At 42.7% G+C, this 25279-nt stretch overlaps 2 long non-coding RNA genes across 4 annotated transcripts in view; one reads left to right on the forward strand and one right to left on the reverse strand.

Moving 5' to 3' along the window:
- The window catches only part of LOC112552669 (uncharacterized), a 206307-nt gene that overhangs the window by 81114 nt on the left and 99914 nt on the right, over nucleotides 1–25279 (forward strand). The gene's annotated exons all lie outside the window — the stretch shown is intronic.
- Nucleotides 13549–19071, reverse strand: LOC148936617 (uncharacterized). Its single transcript, XR_016139289.1, has 3 exons — nucleotides 18300–19071; nucleotides 14665–14727; nucleotides 13549–14602 (listed from the first exon to the last, which is right to left on the reverse strand). It is a non-coding gene; the product is annotated as an uncharacterized LOC148936617 (long non-coding RNA).

Below are 25279 nucleotides of genomic sequence, written 5' to 3' on the forward strand. Positions count from 1 at the left end.
AATCGGCGCGGGGCGCTCTCTCTCTCTCTCTCTCTCTCTCTCTCTCTCTCTCGTTCGCGTCCGTGTTTTCTCTCGTGGGTGTAAATTGAATATCACTCGCGTATAGAGCAAGTGCCACGAAGAAAGAGCGCGAAGAAAGAACGGGCTCGCGCACCGTGAAACGCGATACAGTCCCGATACCTTTAACGATATCGATCTCCTGCATTGTAAGAAGGAGGAAAGAATGACAGGCCGCACGGGATATGGCGCGAAATGATCCGGTCGTAAAATCCGTAGGTGTTAACTTTCCGCGGTATCAATTCAATCGCGGGGCACAAACCACTAACGGATATGAAGTCCGCTGAGCGGCGAAAAATCTTAATTACGAATTGCGGTTATCTGGTTACGTTATTAGCTAGCTCTCTCAGCTAATTTCATCCAGCGCCTTTATCTCCCGTTTTAATACGTTTTTCACGATGATTTGCGATTAATGCTGTCGACACTACAGTGTCTGACTTCACAGACTACTTGTAGAATATTTATTATTGTAAGATATTATCGAGGATATTTATCAGACAATATTAACACTTTATCTTAATCTTACATCAAAACAAATTACAATAAGAATTCTAATTAGAATTCATATCATATGAATATCGAAGAAAATAATGAATTAAATGATTATGGACTCGTTAATTATGTTAGATATGAATGTATCTAAAATAATAACTATATATATATATATATATATACATATATTATAAACAAATATGCTCTTGGTATAACTGTCTTACTTTCTAAAAGAAAATATGAATTAAAATATGTTTTTTATTTGTTACTATTGTTATTTGTGCATCAAAATGAAAATTCTCTTAATAATTTTTCCCTTCAATAATAACCACTCTTTCTCTTCCTCCCCTCCCCCCTCCCTCTATTAAGAAATTGATATTTAGCCGAGCTTGTGTATCTCGGTAAGCAAGTTTCAAGGAGAGACTCTATCGCGCGCGGTGGCTACGACCGCCTGAAGGCTTCCGCTGGCGCCTGATCGGCGTTTCTCGGCCTGTCATTACCATACGCACTCATCCGTTGCACGCACGATCTCGCATGCGTGAGTACGTGCACGCCAGTCCCCGCGTGGGAGTACGGACGACGTCGAAGTGTCTCGTGTGCGATCTCACAGGAAGCACGAGAGCACGTGCCGGCTAATCGGGAATTCGATACTCGCGATAGTCCTCCGTTCCGCCGACTATCCGCCACTATCAGCTCGTTCGTTTTAATGCGGCTTAAGCGACCGTTTCGTTCCGCTTCGTACGATAGATAGATCGCGGTTTAATGATGCAACGTCGTAAACTCGGTCTTAAAGTTAATACGATGCAATGGTCCTGAAATTAATCCACACAATGAGATAAAAACGCGATTTTTACTGACTTTACATATTACAATGTTGTGCGAATTCTCTTAAAATTGAGTATTTACTCTTTGAGGGGTGCCTTAACAGCTTAGAGCTTATTGGTGAAAGGACTTTAATTTTAATGTTAGCGAGAAAGTCGTGTCATTCGGCAATTGATTGTATATATTCTTAGATTAGTAGAGTGTAACAAACGTTGATGATAGTGCCTTAGTATAGCTTGTTCCTGGATTAGTCATCGGCGGAAGTCATCGTTCTTAATCGCTATGCGCGACAAGATGCGCGTCAGAGCTTTGGTCGGTTAACTACTTTGTGACCATGAAACTATTACAGAAAGAGACTCATGTGTTAATATTTCGTAGAATTGTTTTAATTTTTATTATGTAATTAAAATAATCATGTATATTTAATTTATTTCTATACAGAAAAAATAGTTTTACTAAAGTATCAATCTGAAAATAATTTTGTTGGATAAAATCAAAATAATATAACATCAAAATAATTATATAGAATGCTTATGTGTAATAATAATATTGCAAAAATTGTTCATATTCTAGTAATCAATTTGAGTGTCCTGCATAATTATTTTGATGATCTAACAAATTTATTTTCAGATCTGTAAAATCTGATCGGTAAAATTTTTGAATATTTCAATAAAATTCTTCTCCCATGCATATATCCATCTTTTATTTTGAATGTTATCGTAAATTTATCTTGTCTTCATACAAATTGAAACATTTGATTACTTTTTTCTTATCGACGATATATCATGACAATCTATCTCTGAGACTTGAGGTAAATTGCAGAAGAATAATTAGCGAGAAGGAGAATTATAGCACCTTTTCTGCACAAGGCCTCACATACGACAAGATAATTATTGCAAAAGCCATTTCCACAGGGACGATCGTCTAGTTGCACGTCGTAACGAGGCTATACGCGTCGTTACGCATGCGATCATTGGGAGTGAAAGATTACGATATATACGACACTGAGTCGCCCTTGTATGCGATTAGATGTGCTATTGCGGATGCGCACCATTCGATGCCTCTCACAACTATGCTTCTCGTAAAACAGTGTTTATACGTGACATATATTTCTGAAAATCTATAGAAAAGGAATAGTAGGAGTCACGACGAAAATTTACACAAATTTTTTATTCGGAAAAAAAAAATCTTAATGCTTACAACTGTGAAAACGCATCGACGATATCGACGCGTAAAAATCATAGGTCGCACAATAATAGCAAGATGCAGATATTGTATACGTGCTGATATTTTAAATAGGCACAATTTCATCAGTGATTGAGATTTAGCGACAATTCAACGACAAACGAAACTCTCGAGGATTATTTCGCGCTCCTGGTCTCCATTAATATTCTCTCGGTAACAGACATAAGACGGTCGCTCTCACGTTTCGGAGTCGTAAAGACGATTCGACGACGAGTTTTATTGGCTCGTAAATCGGAGAACGATCTCACCGTCGCGTCGCGTTGTCGCTCGCATTTTCGCTCGACCGCGAAAATCCATCACGCATGGCGATCATGGATTCCTGCGACGAGGACCGTCGCAATCGGGACCACAAATCAAAAGACAAGTATCTGTAACCAGCCGCGTAACCTGCTGCGCGCTCGCGATCTGCCACGATAATCCCGCTCGGGACGACGAGCGTTATGCGGGTCCAGTCCTCTCTCCGCTGGCCGTCGAAGACGCGTAAAGGTCAACATCGACGTAAAGGCTCTCCACGGACGTTCTACATCCACCGTGCCCGTTGCCATTTCTGGCAAATAGGTGCTCTCAATTGCGGGGATCGTAAATCGAGCGAGGTACATTAGATGTGATATAAGATACAGGTCGATAAAATATATTAATACAAGACAGCGAAAGAAGTTATTTATATCACTGTTATGTAAAATATTAAAAACCAGCGCACAAGTATTGCAGTGGTAAAAATATGAAAGAAATATTTATCATGTGCGAAGTAGCCCCGGGCTACTTCCAGTTGAATGCTATATTTTGTCCAAACTGCACTTCTCCTTATCCCTCTCCTCTTGATACTCTTCTTATGTTCTTGTGTCTCGTGTCTTATATAACGCCACGCGAATGGCCAACCTATTAACGGATGATTATCTTTTTATATTATTATTTTCTTATTCCCTCTCGTTTCTTCGTCTCTTTTTACGAAATTAGCGATTAATGAGGAAGACGCTCTCAGTCTAATAAACCCTAACGGAGATTTCAACTGTAAAAAGTTCTGGTATCAGACCGCGAAGATGACGGAGTGGGCATCGAGGAATTGCTCGTGCAGATACGACAATTAATACTACATATTATTATTATTATTCGCTTGAACATTCTAAAGTCATTTCTAAACTTCGATATACCATTAGAAAGAACTGTAAAACAATTGACAAACTATATCGACGCGCTATCAAAAATTTCTTACGAATCTTGTAGAATCTTTGATTAACTAAACTAATTAATTAACTTAAAGTAACTTGTCATAATTAATAAAATTAAATTAATACGTCGGCTAAGATAAAGATGGAGTTTATTACACTGTGACATTTCTCAAATGACAATAGTGAGTATGTTAACAAACGTGTAAAAGTGCGCATTGCGTTAGCGCAAGACTTTGCTTCGCGTCAGTTTATGCATGCGAATAATATCCATTGCGCTACAGCAATGGGTATTGTTGCCTCTTTGTGCGCATACCCGTTACGGATATTATATACTGGTTGGAATATACCGCGTGCGTGGCATCGCCCATGGCGAGTGCTCTGCGATCGACTTGATGAAACGAAAGGAAGCGATTGTTCTAAGAGAGGAGCGAGCGACTCGCGCGAGCGCGTTTCCATCCATCCCTGCTCTTTCACCTCGATCCTTCCTCTCGCCAGTTGTTGCGTTCAATGGGTTAGGACTCAAAGCAGCGGGGAAAGGCGAGGTACCACGACCAGTTGCCAGGAGGAAGAGCGAACTTGTAAAATCACTCGGAGGTCAATCGGAGCACGCGAACTGGCGCGCATACCGCGGTCTCGATACGCACCACCATCCGCTGGTCCATAATGCGCCTTGCCCTCGACTTTTCGCGAGAGATAAATGCGCCTATCCTCCGAACCTAAACTAAGAAACGCGACGATAAATGTAAGAGGTAACATTTTAAAGAAATATTAAAATATTTCTTTAAAAATTGGACAGGATAATTTCTAAAAGATGGAAATAAAGCTTCAAAGAAGAAAAAAATTTTCTAGATTTAAAAGAATATTTACAAATATGGAATGGATGGAATTTTAGATATGTTACAGGGTAGGAAAAAATTTTGTGTTAATTATGATAAAGATTAGAGGGGTACAATTTCCTCGGGGGGGTTAATCGCCGCTAAAAGTCGCGTGTACTAAATTCGAGTATTTATTTATTGCGACGCTTCGAAACACCGGGTAATGATTCTTGAGAAAATATGGAGAGGTCGACACGTCGCTGAAAGTGAAAAGGCGATTAGGGATGGGTGGCATGGGGGGGAGGGAGGGGGCGAGCGGGGAGAGAAAGCGAAGGTATACGCAGCGCGCGCGCGCGAAATCGCGGAGGAGCATCGGTGGTGGCGATAGCCGCGTTACACTTGAAATTGCTCTCTCTCGTTTCTCTCTCGGCGGCGCGCGCAAAAATCGCATCGCGATCGGCTCTCTCGGCGAGACGAGCGCGCGATCGGGCGCGGGCAACCAACCCAGGCAAATGTCAGGTCGTGACTTTCATGCGGTCTACCACCTGCCATGGGATCGGTAAGTGCGTCGTTATTAATGGCGTCCCGATCCGATCGCATCCGGAATAGGCGTAGGTCTACGAGGACGATGCCTCGATATTGCCTCGCGCTCGCCGTCGCCGCTCTTCTCGCTGCGGGCACTCGATCGTTGTTTGCTCGCCGATACACGCTGCTCGAATGGACCTGAAGTTTATTCAAGAGCGTTCCACGCGGACGCTCGGACGATCGTCCGAGGGGAGATGGCGCGGGTCGCTGGATAAACTGACGCGTTCTCGCGCGAATATCGCGCGGCTCCTCCACGGAAATCACCGTGCAAACGCACGAGAATCGTATTTCGCAAGGAGGCGATTTGAAATTTGAACACATTCTATATCGCGGTCGACACCGGTATTTGCCTCGTACCGCGCGCGCGAGTACGCTTTTACAGCCCGAGTACATAGTGCTATAGTTACATACACGCTCGCGGGAGGATATTGTCCTTCCTTTAAACACTTGTTCGCAGTCGTTTTATTCCTCGTGTCCATGCGCGTTACTCACGCTTTCTAAGAACTTTTCGAAATGTTGCGGTGACGCAAGATCTGCGAGAAATCAAGGGCTGAGCGCAAGTGCGTCGGCGGCGGTTCTAGCAACCAGTGTGACACGATTTCGGTGTGGAAATACAATTGCCCCGCTTACATCTCGAATAACCGTGTCGACTCCCACGCAACGCGGTTGACCTGCACGATTGAGATTACGCGATCGCGTATTGCCGCACGGATTCGGTGGATAAACGCAACAACGATTATCGATCCCTCTTACGACGCGAAAATATTCCGCTGGCCGTGCGATGGAAGAGCAAGTCGTTTATTACACACTTTGCGTTTGCAAAGTTCAATACGTCGCACAAGAGCGCTATTATTGTGTGGAGCCCCATCGTGCGGGGCTTGTGTTTCACGTGCAATCGTATTTTGCCTGTGTTCGAATTCACGATGAAGAAGAAGAACAGAGAGCCCTTTAGACCGCAATAAAGGATATGTCAGGCATACCACACGAAGCACTTCCGTCTTCATTTCATTTCGAGCCAATGAAGTTCGTTTGAAGTGATATGCTCATCCAATCTGACTTGGAAAATTTATCTTACGCATGCATTTAAAACTCGAGAGTCTCTTTAACTCATTCGTCGTACCTCGCGCCGGCGAACGCACACGCCGGCTCGACTCGCTCCAAAAAAGGACTGTCCGTTCTCTCGTAAATCGAAGAACATCGCGGAATCTTCGGCCCGAGGCCAAATTCGCCATACGTACATACGTACGTTCTCGCACCGAATCGCCTGGATGTGCTCGTGTGATATATCGATGACACGAGCGTGGGTGTACCGGGAAGTCGATCTGGTCAGGCGAAGGAGAGACGAGAGAAGGAGTGAGGGGAACATGCTTATTAAACAAAAGATTTTCTCACGGTTAGAACGTGAGGAATTGGAGCACGTAGCGCGTTTATCTCGTAGACGATTGCAATATAATCTATATTAACTCTGTAGGAAATAAAGTTATATTAAACTTCGCAACGGAATTTGAAAATGATTTTGATCGTGAAATTACAATAAATAATTTATTTAAAATCTTATTGTTTTTATACATGCTCGCACTTTAACTAATAAAAATCAATCTAATTAATATATGTAACAGATTATTTACGACAATATTACGTAACGGTAGTGTATATTAAAATAAAAATCTTTTTTTCTCTACACTTAGAAAATATAAATATAATTGAGGAATTATTAATTAATAATCTCAAAAAAAACGCATAACGCATAACGCAAATAAAATAATTTTCTCTTTAAAACTAATTTTGTTTAAAAAACAATTATATGTAGCAAAGATATGTATTGAAAATTATATAAAATTTATAATCGTGTGCCAGTATCGCTGGTATCGAGAGTAGGAAAGCGGAAACGGCACGGCGCACATCTCTCAGAGAGAGGAGAGAGAAAGAGAGAGAGAGAGAGAGAGATGATCTTCCTCTCGTGCGCTCGCTCGACTCGTACAGCTACTCTTTTTTTTTTCTCCTCCGCAGCGAGCGGTTGCGATTCCGCGATTTACGATTCGTTCCCCGCCGTCGCGGATTCCCGGGGACAGGCAGCGCGACGCTTTATCGAGCGCACCGCGGTAACCTTTCCATAACTATCGCGTCTGTTGCCGTAGATCAACGGTAACGCCGTGGCGACCAATTTACCGAGCGACCTCTCGGCCGACCTCTTCTCCACCAGGCCTCCTTTTCCGCGGGTAATACACGTACCTTGCAAATATATATCCCGTTCGCGATGTATGACCCGTGCGGTCTCTCGCACAGTATATCGCGCTCGTCTATTGCGCCTGGTCCAGCAAACGATGATGAAGACGACGACGCGATGATGCAACTGTAAACGACGATGAACCACAACGATGACAATAACGACGACGACGACGATGACGATGACGACGACGACGACAACGATGGCGGTGATTCGAAGAGTTGCGACGAAGTGTGACCGCCCGTGCGAAGGTGCGAATAAATTTGCGATTGCGTCGACTGCTCCAACAACTATGTCGTCTTATTGCCTGCTTAATAAGTCGCGGTTCTGCATGTTTACGACTTTGGCGACTTTACACCGGCGCTAGCGGTAGCGCTGTAATTTGACGTCTCAGTCCAATAAATATATCTTGGTTGCTTTTTGAAAGCGCGATATATATCCCGTACGGAGGTCGATTTAGCAATGAACTGCGCGTTCTCATATCTGTTGAAGTCAATCAAAGAATGCGGAGTGAGTAAAATGGAATGCACGCCGGGTATCCCGGAACGCACGCTTATTCGTTTATTGATAATGAGAAGTCGAAAGCAAGACGCATTGTAGATGGATATCGAGCGGATGCTGATTTCTTTTTTTAATACAGGTTATACTAATTTGATCGCTGTTTGACGAATTAAGTGCGATGGCACGCGCGCTCGTTTAAATTTAAAACTTAATTTCACGATTTTTTATATTTTAAATGAGACTTTCACAATTTTTGCTTTCACAATTAGTCCCGATTCTAATTACATCTTGCTCGACATTAAATTTTCTTCTTTGTTAGAGTGATCAGTATTTAGTTATTAACCGACGATGACAATTCGCGTAGAAATATTTTACTTCGGCTTTTATTTTCTTCCCACAAATCATATTCATTTTCCAAAGTAGTTTTGCTATATGACAGTTATATTGCATAGCTGCGATTTTTCCTGCTGCATTCCAGTGGCAGGTTCGTCGACGCGTCGTCGAGCCGGGAGAAAGGAGCCGACTTACGTCCTACGTATATGTTAATTGCGTTAAACCGACGAAACCGCGATCAGCATAATGAAACGGACAATCAGCGAACACCGCTCGAGAGCTCCCGTCACGATTTCACATTATAATGCCTCCGGTGCAACCGTGCGGTCCGCGGCACATGGTGGCCCACAGACCTGAAGTCCCCGTGCGGCTAGGCGAGTGCATTAGATCCGGGGTACACGTCGTTGCGGCATGTCGCGACCTTTTTTTGTCCTGCTGGTGAACGAGAAAATCGCTGCTGCACCGAGACCCCGTTTGCGGGACGTGTATGTACACATCGAGCTTTACGATTGACCTCATACATTAATGTAAACGCTTCGCTTGTGCCGACCAGTAGCACAGACAGAGGCAAGAAAAAAAAAAGAATAAAGTGACCGAATGCGGGAGAAAGAGGGGGGGGGGAAGTAACAAACGCCGCGAATCGGTCTTTCCGGGGAAGATGGACGCGAGAAGAAGAAGAAGAGGAAGAAGAAGTGAAAGATCCTGTAATGGAGCATAAGATAGATGGACGGACTAATCCCAAGTTCAAAATGCGGAAGTGCGCAGAGAAAAAAGAAAAAAAGAAATATGCTCTTGCGTAAGAAACGCAGAGACGAGATTCATTGTCGGCGCCTAACAGCGATGGACGGATCACGGCGTTTCGTCGATTAAATCGCGTATGATCTATCGATCGATTTAATGCGCATATGTATCGTAAGCCGATATGCAGGTCGAGATATTAAGACAAATGTCCAGTCTCGGAAGCAGCGAAGTCGCATTTTGCAAATACTTTTTCTTGTAAATCTCGACCGGAAGGAGAGCTTGCTTCATATAATGTCAATTCTCTTGTGATCGATCTTCTGCTTCTTACGTGCCAGTCGTTTGCCATTACCAGAGGACCAGAGAGGATCTTATCAATGACTCCACTTGGCTATAAGCTTTTCCGTTTGCGAGAATAATCCTCCCCGAGCGTATATGCGCAAGACATTTTTTTTATCCTTTCCTCAGAGGTACGATTTGCAATATCTTTGCCAATGCACGTGGAGATTCCCTCGCCGGCAATAAAAAATAATTTCTAATTACTACGATTTGTGCAAATTAGTGTACTTTTACGCGTCTACCGGTTGTATGATAAAGATGCTGCGTCGTGCGAATAACTCTCAGACCTCCTGGAAATGACATGGCATTCATGGGAAAATGTCACAATAAAATGCCAGCATCGCAATGATATTTCAATTCGAAATAAAAGAAAAGTAATTTTCATTAATTCCCATTGAGAAATCAAGGAAGGAAATTATTAAGGAGCAGCCATCATTAATATATCTTAATCTAGTATCTTGTTTTTAGCTTATACTGCAATCTGTATAACAAACAAGATTGCAGAAAGTAAGATCTTGCATACTCATGCGCTCGTGGCTGTTAACTTCCGGAAGGATGCAAATAAAAAAAAAAATAAACAGTGTCAACGGTATGTTTTTATATGGCTTCGCGAACGAGGTTGAGAACCACGATGTCATCTTCTCGCGGTGGAGTCACGGAGAGGTCGCTTTCGAGAGTTGGGCTCTATGATCCTCTGCGCGTAGCACAACCGGTTGTCTCCTCTTTTTTCAATGCGCGCTTCTCGCTCCGTATGCGTGCACCTGTACGCGCGCACGAGCGTTTATTCACAGACGATACGCGGACACAACGCACACACAAACGCACCCGTGTGGTATCCGCGGAACAACTTCGGCCCGCACGCACAATAGGCAAATGCCTATAATTATATAAATTACGCAGCTTCACACGTTCTCCTGTTTCTTAATAATACGATATTAATGAGAATCTGTTGTGCAAAAATATATTCGTTTATAGCTAAATAATTTATTAATCCGTCATTGACCATCACTTTGCATCTATAAATCTATAATAATATATATGCTTCTTATAAGATCAATGATACGATATAGACGAGACAAAAAAACGATTTGATTGTACAACGGACATACATAATGTATAAACTTGTTAATTCTTTTTTATATAATAATTCGGAAAGCACATCTCCGAGATGTACTTTAAAGGATGAAGAAAGTATACGAGATGAAAATAATGTATCTTGCGCAAGTAGAACGCAGCATCGAAACAACAGATTCTCCTCAAAACGTGCTCGATGTTATATTGACTCCAATTTATTTGTAACATCGCGATGGTTCCTCTTCGATGAAACGAAGATCGCTAAGCTTTTAGAATAATCTGTGCGTCTCCGACATTTATTATTTATTGACCATTAATTGTCACAATTCTTTTCCCGACACCGTCATGCACAACGCTTCGATTTCTCGCGATCACCGTCGATGGTCGAAGAACACCTGATGCCTCATTTCATCTACATCGGTGCTTCCTAATAACCTGCACCAAGAAGAGTTGACCCTCGACCTGTCCCATACGTACGTATGTGTATGCGTGCGCCTTCATGTGTGTCTTCTCGTCCTATCTTCTCTCTTTGTCGCTCGATGCTCGCTCCGCGTCTCCACCTTTTGTGTCTCCTCCTTTCTTTGCTCTCTTCCCAGGGGTGTAAGTCGAGAACTGGTAAAGCGACGTAGAGTGGGCTCGGTTACGACAGGTCATAAGACGACGAGCGTGTCTAATAGGTCGCGATAACGCGCTCCGATGATATCCTCCAAGGCATATCGTCTTCGGTGTGGTCCGCGTAAGACGCGCGATTAAATGCCCACGTATCCGCGCGATGGTTACATCTATTCCGCTCCGTTGTCGCGCCACCATGCTTGCATATGGTAGCGTCGCATAAAACGGAGGCGGATTAACATTCGTCGCGGCCGCCGTTTTAGATTTATCGTATCCCGCTTCCCGCCTTTCGTCATTCGGAGTTTAACGACTACGATGATTCACTTCGGCCAAATACAACGATGTTTTGACTTATTAAATTATTATTCGTACATAAATTAATTTTGACGGATTTATAGCTTTAGTTTTGTATTCATTGAATTGACATTTGAAATAAAAATTTTTATATACTAATTATTTCATCACTTCGATATATCAAATTATTAATTATATAGATAGTTCGAAACTTTAAAATTATTTTTTGTTTTTTCTGATTTAAATGTGATAAATTGTAAGATGCTAAGACACAATTTTATCAAGATACAAATTCAAATTTTTATGGCTTTATCTATTGGAAAATATTCACAGTGATAAATAGATACGATGTGACAGTCGCGCACGTCAACGAAAATTGATTGCAATCTTATGGCCTATTCGATGTAAATTTCGTAGAAGAGAGACGTCCCAGATGTAATCAATGTACTCTCGAGTAAACATCAAAGTGAATGTTCTTAGATACCTAGCTAATATCAAGATACCAAATAAGTAAAGATTGTTACTCTGAATAAACGATCTGCAATTAAAAAGAATAACGCACATTCTAAAAGTATCTGTCAGGCTTGATATAAATATTCACAACTTCATTAATGTTATATATAGAATTCGTAATGTTATCACAACACGCTATCCCTTATCTTTCTCATTAATTTGTTTGGCAATTCGTTATCTCCACGTATTCGAAATTCGTGTGAACGTCGAGAATTTAATAAAGGGGATCGCGGACGTTAAATACATTACGAAAAGTGATAAGCGCGGTGATAATTTAACGGCGGTCGTTGCCGTAAAATGTGGAAGGCCGTGTGTAAATTATGAAAGCGACTGACGCCGATGGGTAGCATTAAAATGTGCGATTTAATCGCCGGGCTTGTAGCGATCAATTGCCAAGATTATTTGGAATCGTATCGAGGACGCCGCGTTCCGCCGCCGCGTGCTAAATATTGCCCGCGAAATTCTTGCCGAATGTAATCGAGATATAATCGTGAGTGTCCTTAAGTCAGCCGTGAGGATTATTTTTGCGAATTATTTCCTTCGTCCGAAGCTGATTAAGCTGGACGATCAATAACTAATTATACTCGATATAAATACTCACGCTTTCACTGGCGGCGAGAAAGCTTGATAAAAATAAGCGTGCGAGTTCTCATTCCGCGATCCGATCTCGCATCCATCAATTTTGTTACGGGAGAGAATTAATTTGTATCATTATCACATTTATGTTACTGATTTCAATTATAATAAAAATCGGATCAGACGAATTACATTAAATTAATATTAAATTAAATCAAAATTAATTTATTCCGTTTATTCAATTCCAAATAAATAGAAGTTTCGAAAAGTGCTTAAAGAGCAAGCAATTTTTTTTAATCTAAGAATATAATCGTTATATTACGCGTATATATGTGTATGACGCTAATCACGCGAAGAGACATTATTCATTTATAGGAATGCAAGTGGCATAAAGTGAACGATCGCGGCGCATTGTCGGGGTATTGAAGTCGCGAAGTCGCGATACGCCCCCGAGTACGGACCCCCTGTAATCGTGGATCCGAATGTACGGCTTTTGAAATCGGATCCGCCAGATATTCCTCGACCTGGGACTCAGGCTACGGGGCCACTAGCGGTGGATGGGGGGAGGAGGAGGAGGAGGGGGGGAGGGAGAGAAGCCCATCGTCTCAGTTACAATTTGTGTTCGCACTTAAAAGAAACATTACCTGGTGGGACCGGGTTGAGGATAGCGCGGACGCCTCGTGTGTGGTCCTACATAACGTCCCGGTCGTATCTCGAATCGTTCGTTACCGATTCGATTGGAGCAACGTTCGGTTGGGCATCTTCCAGCTGGGAAGAGGGACTCGTCCTTAAGAAGTGCTGCCACTTAAAAGTAGAGTTTCCCCCCTTCGATTTCGTCGTCGCCGTAAAGGATACCCGGCCGATAGTAACGCGCTCGCCTTTTCGGAGCTCGATCGGAGGAAGGACGGGACGTTGACCTCAATCGCGCTACATCGCAATATTCCCGTTACAATTAAATTGCGTTTTAAATCGACTAAACTGCCCTTTAACTTAAAATTTTTGTTAAATAATTTTTCGATCGTCGATTCGAAATTCGACACTTGTTGATCCTGTTTGTTACATCTCGTAGTAACTAAATGTGCAATTTTTATGCTGCTTTGTGAATGAATAAATATTTTATTATACGTAGAAAGCATTAGCCGTTGTTCTATTATTATATAATGCGTGAAAAATGTGTATTTTTTTTAATGGAGTAACTTCTTTAAGAAAAAAGTAACACGCAAGATTAAAAATTACGTTTCTTTCAAGGATATAACTACATATTTGAAACGTAAAGAAGGAAATAAATTAAGTAAATACATGTTCTTCTAGGTATAAATTATTACACGTTCGGAATTAATTCGGATTTGCTTTTACGTTGATATCCACGTAAAATTGCCGCTTGGCCTCCCAATCTCAACCGCTCCTCTTCCTTTCTCCGAACTCGTCTTGCGACTACCAAAAAAAATAGTTATCGCTTCTGGACCGGTGACATACGCGCACGATCGTTTCCTACGAAATCAACGGAATTCTAAATGAGCGCTCTCCGACCCTCTCGAATGTCCGGATAACTAATGGCGTTTCGGAAATCGGGCAACCTAATTTGAATAGTTTTGTAATTCTCCCGCAGTTGCATCGACAAGCAGCGGCTCTCAAGCCGTTCAATATATTTCACCTTGAAATTTTTTAAACGGAAGAATTAATTTTATTCTCATTAATATTTACTCGTATAAAACGGTATTTTTTATTTTGGATATATTATATATTTTATTAAATATAACGCCCGTGTATGTGTATGTATATATGCATGGGAGCGAGTTCGATCCATTTTTCAGAATTGACCGTGGGAATCTCCCAATTTGTTGAATGACCATATGGCCAGGCCAACGGTGAATAAATCTCCGGAGAATAAATCTTCAAACTCATTCGAAGTCGCTCCCGGACATACGTGTGTGTTGCAATCGATACGATCTTCTCTATAGCGGATGCATCGCATGGTCCATGCTTAAAATCTCACTGGAGCTGAAAAAGTGCCATAAACCGTCGGCTGCTGCGGGCGATTAGAGTCCTAACAACTCGCCGTGATCCGCGATTTACAATCCTCGCGATATCGATCAAGATATTTGGTAGATCTGGCGCGACTGAGCCATATAAACGAGAAATTCGGCCGGGCAAAGGAATTCCACGAGGAATTCAGCGCAGTGTAGCCTACCCTTCGCACCCTGGCCTACCTGCAAATCAAATCAATCTGCCGTTTAAAATCGGTATTTTAGTTTAAGATATATATTCTTACTTTTGTTATCGTGGAAAATATTTGACTCTCCTTTGCTCATCAAAACAGCAAATCTGTGTTCGACTGTATAAAATAGAAAAAAGTTTAAAAACAATAGAAGTTTCCATCTTCAATTCACAATAAGAATTCCTAAAGATTCTATACTATTTTTTCTCTCAGAAATAATCTTCATTTAAATAAAAATAATATTTAATAATAAGATAATTTTATTTGTCATAAAAATTTATCATAGACATAGATCATTAATCAGTATTTTATTGATGGCTCAGGCACATCAACCTACTACCACTAACAATAGTTCCTCATTTGTAGATTGACCGACGGGTAATTCGATATTTCAGAATGGCATCACACACGATTAAAGAAATTGTACTCTATAATTCGTCTCGGTATAATTACACCAAACAAGCGTGCACAATATCTCAAAATCGATAGCCCGGTAATCGTGCTCTTTCGAATCCAATTTTCGATCGCAAACACAGTAGTTCAACGTCATAAAGAATCAATTTTGTAGAAAGCCTCAACGTTTTAATAAGCATCAGCAAGAGGTAACTTTTCACAAGATACAGGATGTGGCATCCCATATAATTTCTTATGCGTTTACAGCACTCCATTCGCGTTATAATACGACGATTTTTACGGTATGCAGAAGGATGTGGTTTTTTAAAGTGACATGACGCTGTACGGAAAAGTAGAGAAACGAGCAGAAGCGAGCTGTAATCGATGCTTGGTTCACCAACGGGCAAACATCCTTTCTCTCTCTCTCTCTCTCTCTCTCTCTCTCTGGACGATTTCGAAATCGAATTATTTATCCCCGCGACGATGCGATATTGGGACGGTCGATCGTAAAATCCGAGGCGAGTCTGATGAATCTTAAAGCTTCTCGGTTCTCCGTTCGATGGACTGTGGGACGCGCGGACTGTTTCGGATAAGACTCCAAAATTGATGGCGAATAACGGCGCTAAATCCCGTCCGAATCGCGTATAATTGGAGTGGGTTACCACATTATACGTCAATCGTGTGTATCTGTGATACACGCATACGCGCGCACGTCGCCGGTCATCCTCTCCATCCGAGTAGTGTTTGAGTAACGCAATACGAAGATTAATAGCGAAATTATACCATTAAATAGTATCCGGCGCACGAGATAAAAACTTGTCCGCTCATTTGAATGCCACATGGAAACTTGTCGATCGGATTATTACCGATCGGTTTATATGCCATGGTTCAGAATTATCAGAGACCGTCGACTTTTCTTGAATCAATATTTATCAACTCGAATGCTGAATTCTTCTTTCTTGAAATCCGCAGAAAATTATAATTAATATTATTTTTAATTTTTTTCCGAAATTTAAATTATTGAATTGATCAAGTCGATCTATTCCATAATATTTTATATATACGAATGAATTATTCACTTTGAAAATGGATAATTCTGATAGCGGTCTCTGTAACTTGACAACATATGGGAAATCTGGCAATTGCACGTTTCATGAGAAATACAAGTATCGGACTGTCGGCTTCCGCAGCCGCCTACGTTCGACAATTCGCTGCGTGAGATACGAACTCGGGATTGGACAGCGGAGGCTCGTCCGCAAGAGATCGTCGCACATATACCGGCTCGCTAAACGTGCGTCCAATTACCGACAAGACCGCCGTGTAATACGAGCTTTAATGTCCGCAGGCAGCGGCTTATTAGCCGCGAGAATGAAGAGAAGGAGCTACGAAAGAGAAAGAATGAGAGAGAGAGAGAGAGAGAGAGAGAGAGAGAAAGAGAGAGAGAGAGAATTCCCTCTATGTGCAGAGGCGATGCTGTAGACAGACGAAGAAAGCGATGACAAGAGGAACGAAGATAGGCAATAAACTACGGAAGAGACGATATCCCGAGGGAGGCAAGATCGGTTTCTACTGCCCGAAGGGCAATGGAAGAAAAAAAAAAAAGCGAGCCGGTATCGAAGGTGAGCGACGGATTCTTACGCGCGTCGCGCATCAATAGATCTATGGAGCCGCTACCAGTTTTTCTCGCCGCGGCGGTCTCGATCTGACGCGATCTTCTTTGAGCGCGGTGCGTCGATTTCCGCGCGCGGCGACCGCGCGGCTCGACGACTTCCCGGGAGCGAGGATCTGCCCGGGATCTGCACCGTCGATCTCTCGGTGGAACCTTTAACTCGCACGGCCTTCCAAGAGCGCGACCGCGAACCGAGTGCAGGACTCGTTTATCGCGTAATAAATTACGCGCGCGGCGTGAAGCGGCGAGCACGTGCGGCCGCGCGCGATGCATGCGCTTCTCGCGGGCAAACGTGCGATCGCAACCGCGTCGCATTCCGCGGGCGGAAATGATCGATCGCGGTGATGATCACCGGTATTACCGTCATAGCGATGGCTAAGTGACCTTAGCAAAGATTCGTAGCGAGGTCCCCAATTTTTAAATTTCAGAATAGGTCGCATCTTTCAGAGATTGGTTCCATCGATGCTCATTAGTTTTTGCGTATTAAGTCATCGGAATCGATTAACCTTGTCGTTGAAGTACTGATAAAATTTAAAGCGACTTTTGAAATGCGTGGCACGCATGCGGCATGCAATTTTTTCGCGTGAATTCACATGTTATTTTCAACAAGTTAATTAATATTTTCACAAACGTGACCTTTTAACGCGTAAATCGCTAAAATCCTTATAAAGTATTAAATCATTTTGATATAGACCTTGAATCAGAAAAATATTGACTATATTTACCAAAGCCAAATATAGTCAAAGATCATCTGAAATCTCGCAAATCGCATCTCCTTTACGTATAATTAAAAATAGATACACTGACACAATTTTTGAAAACTGATATCTCTAAATTACTTGAAGAATCCCAGCAAAACAATAACAGATCTTGGTACATATTCTTTATACAATATTCTTTATAAAAAAATTATAATATGTATATAAATATTATAAATTATAAATGTATATAAATATTGTATGTAATGTAAATATTGTATGTAATGTAATGTAAATTATAATATGTATATAAATATTAATATATATATATTAATATTTACAAATAAATTATCTTAACTTTTTTATTAAGATTATCGCGGTACGGCAAATATTGAAAATAATATTTTGCTTGTTATACAATAATATATTTTATATATAGATATTGAATTAATCTCACACACAAGTACACATATACACACGTATCACTCGACTGAACCCCATATAGTGATAGACAGAAAACATAATCGTGAACCATAATTTATACTGGAATCATTTTGAATGCTCTATATGTATGTATGTATGTGACACGGATGTACAATGTGCTCTCATCAGAATACAACATATGTTAAATATATTACGCGCTCGTTCTTCGCTTTTCTAGTTGACCGATTTATCGATCTACTTGTCCTCTCGGTAAACAACTTGGTATCCTCGACGATAACGCCATCATGATATTTATAATCGGCTTTGTAGACCGAGCGTGGCCGGTCTTCGTCGTGCTAATCGCGCCCGGCAGAATTATCCGGTGAATTGCGATGAATATTTAACGCTCCACAAATCACGCGACGTATCGCCATTTGCATATGTCCCGATAAGCCTCCGGCGCCTGTGATGTAGTTACCCACGCTGAAATATCGTGTGTTACAGACCTGTTATCCGAGAATTAGTAACTCGCTGACTAGCCGGCCAGCGCGCTCACTCATAAATCGCGCATAATTATTCGAGTCGGCGCGGCGCGTAAAATTAGATCGCGCGGCGAGTTTTCCGCACGGTGGTCACTGGCTTCCGGCGAAATCAATTCTGGACCGCGTCAACTCGCCACATCCGGCGATTCTTCTTCGCTGGTTTTGTTCCCTCCGGTTTTCCATTCTCGGACAGCCGCACATTATCTCCCGTCCGCCCCGTTACGAGGCGCGTAGTAGGCGAGAACGCGGACCTACTGCGCGCGGCCGCGATTTGCATCTGGCGCTTGTTAGCCGCTCGAGAGCGATTTTCTCAGCAGCCATGAAAAATCGATCTAATCTCCGCTGGGTGCCTTCTCGGATCGCCATCTGCCAGGTAAGTTACGACACTCCGCGCGGGGACGTTCCGCTCGCGGTACGTAGCAACCAGGACCACCGTGCCGCTAACTCGCGGTACGAGTGGAGATTGCGGATTCTCACATTGCTCATTAGTAAAACTTTAGATATATCGCACTCGCGGAATATTTCTCGATAGATATCTAATTACTGTTTGGATATTTTAATATTGCTCGTATAAAGCGAGAAGATCCGGCTGGAAAAAATGCGTTGATTCGTCAATCGATGGGAAGGAGCCTCTTCATTTCTTTCACCTGCTTTCTCTCAGGTTTATAGTCAATTAATCACAGGAAGGGAAGGGAACGGACGGCTTCACTCTCGGACGGAAACGTGCAAGGCGTTGGCGTAGTCGTGTTCACGATTAACGCGCGAAATTTTACGACCCATCGTCGACGCACCGTTTATTAGGAATCCCAAGCAGAAGCATTTCGCGGCGAGCGAGCTCGTTCGGGCGCGCGCATTACTATTGCAACGGAGATGAATCGTATTCCCACAAGACACGTAGAGGGATTATATAACCTTTGATCTTCCTTACAACGGTTCATCCATTGTAGAGGCTCTTTCTCCGAACCGCGAGCGTAGAATCTAAATTATTGCTTAGAACTTTCTTAAAGAGCGTAGATTATTATTTATCATGGTATGTGTATGTGTGCGTGTGAGAGAGAGAGAGATTTACGCAAATGATCGAACATTTTGAGCCACCAGATGTTTGAGAATAGTTACGTGCGGCATTTTATGCGCGCGGCCGCGATCATCTTGTAAGTAACGTTATTGGATAGATCGATATCACATATCTCGCATCTCGTTTCCCATTACAGACGATTTAATCCAACAAATGGATAATACTTTTTATAAAAGCGCATATTATCGCACAATATGAATCTATAAAGGACAAAGTAAGTGCGTTCTTGCATACGTATGCCTTTAATAATACGTTTCATTATTTAAGTTAGATTATTAGTTACGCTACCTTGTTTGCGAACGGTGATGATAACTAATAACTTCCGACGATTAAGTATATTTAATATCATATATATCTTATGATTAAATTTTCTATGTTATTTCCTTTAAACGGACACGGTCTTGAGACTAAGCCAGATGAGAAAAAACTTAGGAGACTTATCAATAAAACGTTTCCATGGCTAATCCGAAGGAAGTGGAAACCTTCTATTGCGGATATCGTTGCGATCGTCGCATCGAGCGTATCTCTTCTGGTTATCATCGGCGAGGATTGCGATATACCCATACCGGAACAATTTGATCCTCGTGCAGATACGTGGCATAGGGATAGAGCGACGCCGGTCGCTCGTGTGTGTACAGCGATTGGTAAGCGGGTGATGACCTAGCCACGATCGGGCCATCACGTCCATGGCGTGCTCTGGCCATCCGTCGACTCGCTCCATATAATTTGGGGCGCTCACGTGACCCCTGAAACGATCAGGGGTCAACGCCACATTTGTAATTTTCGAGACGCCGGCGCGACCTGTTCGCACGTTGTTCTTACGCCTATTACCTGCGCGGTGGATATACGATGAGGATGACGCGATAGAGGCGATAGCAATGCGATCAACGACGATCACGTCAACCGGGATCGACAAATCGCCGACACTTGCCTGGACCGATACACGCTCGAGAGGTGAAACTGTGATCATAATAATAATCCACACGGTGCGCATACTTTACAGAAACTTTTTTTTCAACGGCAATTTAATGAACAAGCAACAGTTAACTCACGCGAGAAATGTTAATTACAAATTATCTATTTTAAAAAAAGTGATACCTAAAGCATATTTTTCATCTTCATGGCAACAAACTTTAATCAACTAATCCAACTTTTAATAATAACTTTATCGATTGATACATTTTTCTAATGATCATAGTTGACACTTCATATATATGTTAATTAGAACGCAGAATGACATTAAAATTTATAAATAGTTGATATGAAGTAGTTGGTGGAACTAATCATTATTCAATAAAATCGCACAAATACAAACACATACATTTGTTTCTTTCTCTAATTAATAAATGTAGATAAGATACGCGCAAAGATCACATTCTTCAAGTAAGATCGCTTAGTTTTTCTTGCGGAATGTTACGTCGCGTGCACGGATTGAAATCACTGGTGCGTGCATTAAAATCACCGCGACGTTGTCCACACGTTGCGCATACGATCACGCAGAGAGATCCTCGGGAGGTGCTCGAGTCGCGCCAGCCAGGAATCCTTGATCCCCGTAAGAAATAAGGAACGGAATGGCTGGTGAGAGAGTCAGCAACAAAAGCGCGAGGAAAGAACCGTATGGTCGTCCCGGAGAATTCCTCGGAGACGGCACACCGCTCTATATATATTTCAACTAGACGGGGACATATTTCGAAAAGACGTCCTATTTATTTATTTTATCCGCTCGTGAGAGGCACGGGGCAGCACCGAAGTGGAGATTAAATTCTCCCTACATACTGCGACCGCGCGGGAGGGTTAAGTTATGCATCTCGGTCGACCTCCCCGCCCCGTCGCGGCCCGGGGAGGGGACTTATCTTCGGGGCATCTTCCTTTCCTCGTATGCTTACGTACCCGCAGCGCAGCCCGAGGACCGCTGTTCATGGAGGGAATGCCTTGCGGTCATCTCGTTCGCATCCGTAAATCACGGATTAAATAAAATAGCCTACCCGCGAGAGTCAAATGAGATGTCAGCGCCGGGCCCACCGCCCTCGCCGAAACCCGGACCAAATTATTCCCTCGCTGGCCCCATCGTCTCTCCCCTCGTCGTTTCTCTCTTCGGCGCTTTCCTTGCACTGGTCTCCAACGACGGCGACAGACGTATCCGGAGAGTCGCGCCAGGAACTCGCTGATCCGACTTAACGAGATTGGCCCACCATTTTTTTCAACTGAGAAAGCCGACATTGGTCGACCTCTTTGGTCTACAGTTGTAAATATAGTCGTCGTAGAAATATCTAAACCATTCGTTATATCAATGGCTAATATCACTGCCTATTGCTAACGTCTAATACCACATAGAATACTTCTATGTCTTAGAAGTTTTTAATTTTTATTCATATAAATTATCCTTTTTAAATAATTAAGGAAAAATCCTCAAATAAATGATAGTTAATTTTAACAAAATTTTAACAAGTTAACGAGTATGATATTGCAAAATATGCGTAAGTTAAGAAAACAGAGAATACTATCGATTAACTACGTACTCCGTGTGGTCCGTCGAGAGCGCTCGTACGTAATTCACCATAAGTCATGAGAGATTACGAGCTTTCGACGTACGTAAAGACGCGGTGGTTTTGCCAGCGTCTACGGCGGGAAATGGTTTCTCATCAAAATTACGCCATTATCATCGGCCCCGCCAGCAACACGCGTTGCCGTACGATCGCGACGTACTCCACACTACGGCCGCGATTAAACGGTGAAATTATATCTTCGAACGTGGCGGATGCCGACACGTATATTTCGCGCGCGCGCGGGCAGACCCTACATGCGATCGACGCGATCGTTGCTCCGGTCACCGTGCGAAAGCTATTTCGCGTGAGCGCAATACCTCACCCTCGCCGCGGCCGCGTTACACGCGGCAGCGATAGGCGAGTACCAGCGGCGTGAGCTCGATCGACGTAACGCTCACGAGTGGCGGCGTGTAAGGACGATCGGCGTAGGCGCTTGTTGCAAGCCGGGGAGCCGCGTGTAAGCCTCGCAGACGCCTGCGGATACCTCGCGAATACCTCTGCCGCTCTTCGTGCGCGATCGGTCTCGCTTTGTAATTGGAGCGATCGGCACTTGCTTTCGCACGGCGCGCCGCGCGGCGGCCTTCTAATCGGTGTCGATGAGCCGTGATGAGCCGCGTGATCCTCCAACCGCAAATTTTTTGCCCCAGACGTTCGGGGCAAAGACATGCCGCCGAAAGGAGCCTCGCTCGATAATTTATAAAGTCGGACGACCTCCGTGTCCTATGTGACACAGAGGCCTGCAGCGAGGCTGCGATGACTGGAAAAAGAAATTACTTGATTATTGGTGTTTGTTTGGTGAAAAGACGTTATACGCGCTACATCAACGGTGTGTTAAAATGTCTCGCAGATCCGCACGAAGTGCGGTTAAAAAAGCTCCTTTACACACCGCAGATTTAAACGTCGTACAGGTGAATTACGTTCCGATCGGGGACTCTTATTTTCACATTAAGAAGACAAAGATTACATTTATGTCAAATTACACGGACGTAGCAATAATCCAGTCACGATTACGAAAGTTTAACGCTAACTTCGCGAGAGCGGAGCTCGACGTTGAGGGACGATACGCCAACGCTATTCCTATTCTTACGCTACATCACCTCCCTCATTATATTACTTACAACCACTGTCGCACAATTTTTCCTCGTCGGTCGTAAATACAACGCGTACTTTCCTCTCGACACGGGCCGACGTAAATCGCTCGATCCACTTCGCGCACGAAGCGGAGGGAGGGAGGGAAAGAGTGGGAGAGTCCTCGACCACATGTTCGAGGATCTCGCGCATTCGTATGTATCGTGGGAGAATGGGAAAGAGATGGAAAGAAGGAGAAGGAGAGGAAAAGGACGCGAGGGACACCTCTCCGATTGAAAGCCGGGCCTGGCGAGAGCGAGGAAGACGGCAAGGAAAAACGACGGGAGTTACGAGGACGCCTCGTCGTAAAGATGAAGGCGCCTCCGCTCGTAGCTGCTCCCTACGTCGACGAGGACGGCGTAACCGTCCAATTGACTCCCGTATATACCGTGGAGGAGGCATGATTCAGCCTGGCCGACGCCGACTACCACGCTTGCTACCGCCGACCACTCGTGATGCTCGTGACCCGAGAGTCTCCTCCGTATACGACGATTCTCCTTTCGACAATCCATCGTCTCGGGCTACCGCTCCGCGCCACTCCGCTCCGCTCTACACTAAATCCCGCTCGAGGATTTTGCGTCCGGCCCGTTTTTCGATCGTCACATAGATCGAACGTGCTTGTCAGATCCCCGACTTGCAATCGACCAACAGTACAATATTGTTTTTAAATATTTTTTGTTTAGTAAACCTCTGAGAAAAAAATAAGTTATTAGAAATTGTTTTATAAATTTTCTGTAATATTTTAAATTTCGTTTTGTATTAAATATGTATTTTTATCGAGCTACTTTTATCTTGTAATTTACATTAAATATACTTTAAAGTAACATTATATGCTCAAGCAAGTTGTTCGTCAGAGGTTAAATTTTATTGTAATAAATTATTGTATTATTTTGCATTCGAAAAATATTGTATAAATATAATTTGTCACTAAGATAAAAATTTGGTTCTATCAAAATTGTCTTCTCCATGGTGTGAAATTTACTAAATTTATAAATTTTATAAAAATTCTAACAGTATTTTAATATTACGTCTTCAGTCCAACTTAATTTTCCGATTAATTATTGCGCAAATCTTTGTCAAAGAGATAAAAAAATAATTGATTAACTTTTATAAATTTAATAAAATTATCACAATTTCTCGATTAAAAAAAAAATATCAATTTATTTATGTTTCAAACTTGTTTTTAAATTTAGTTTGTCAAAAATTACAAGACCAACTTTAAATTCACATTACCATAAATGCATGTATATACATTTTCATTAAGTCTATATACGAAGTACATGACGATACATCGCATTTTATGTATAAGCGGGCCAAGTTAATTTAACGAAAAAGTCGCCATCATAAACCGGTGATTCGGCCATTAATTACGTAAACGAGAATCAGCTAATTGTACGGAGTAATAACAACGTCCTCTTTGGACGCAGCTGTCTGGCAGAAGATACACGTCATATATGAACAAGTAGTTCACCTCGTGTCTCGATGAATATACTCCTTTTTCAGGTCATCGTCGACGAAATTACGAAAGGGAAAATCGAAGTTACAAATTTCTTCACATCGTCACGCATTCAGTCCGTGTGTCTCCGCGATCGGTATTTCTCGTTGTCGACGTATTTAAATAAATTGTTTATACAAATTTAAATATCTCTTTTGCATCTACATGAATATAAAATTCTTTACGGGGGGAGGGGGGGGGGGAAGAGAAAGAGAGATATGCGAGATATCATACAATTTTTATTAATTAACTTAACTCTCGCACGCGAAAATGCATGGGTACATCGCTGTCAGGTTCATGCACATTAGCAACTAACGCTCGCGTGTAATTATACGCTCGAACATCGAAATCGGGAATCGTCCTACCGCCGCGTCTCATTTACCCTCGCGATGATGCCTTCAAAACGTCACGGTTATTAACGATATTAACGCTCGCGCACCGCAAGCGCATCGTCGATACGGACGGACGGCGGTTCAAGGCGGTACAGAGATCGCTTGCGTTGCAAAATGCAGCTACGAGACGCGTGAGATTTCGCTCGCGGCTTTAATTATAATTTCTTCGGCGATTGTGTCTGACGGCGTTCTCGGCCCTTCGTTCGCGCGCTCGTGAATGACGACGATTAAAGAATCGAAGGCACAAATTCACTTGATCAAACTTGCCAGTTACGTGAGAAAAACGATTTATCTCAAAATTTCTCTTT

The sequence above is a fragment of the Pogonomyrmex barbatus genome, unplaced genomic scaffold, assembly GCF_055798465.1.
Source record: "Pogonomyrmex barbatus isolate J1 unplaced genomic scaffold, ASM5579846v1 scaffold2, whole genome shotgun sequence".
Classification (NCBI taxonomy): Eukaryota; Metazoa; Arthropoda; class Insecta; order Hymenoptera; family Formicidae; genus Pogonomyrmex; species Pogonomyrmex barbatus.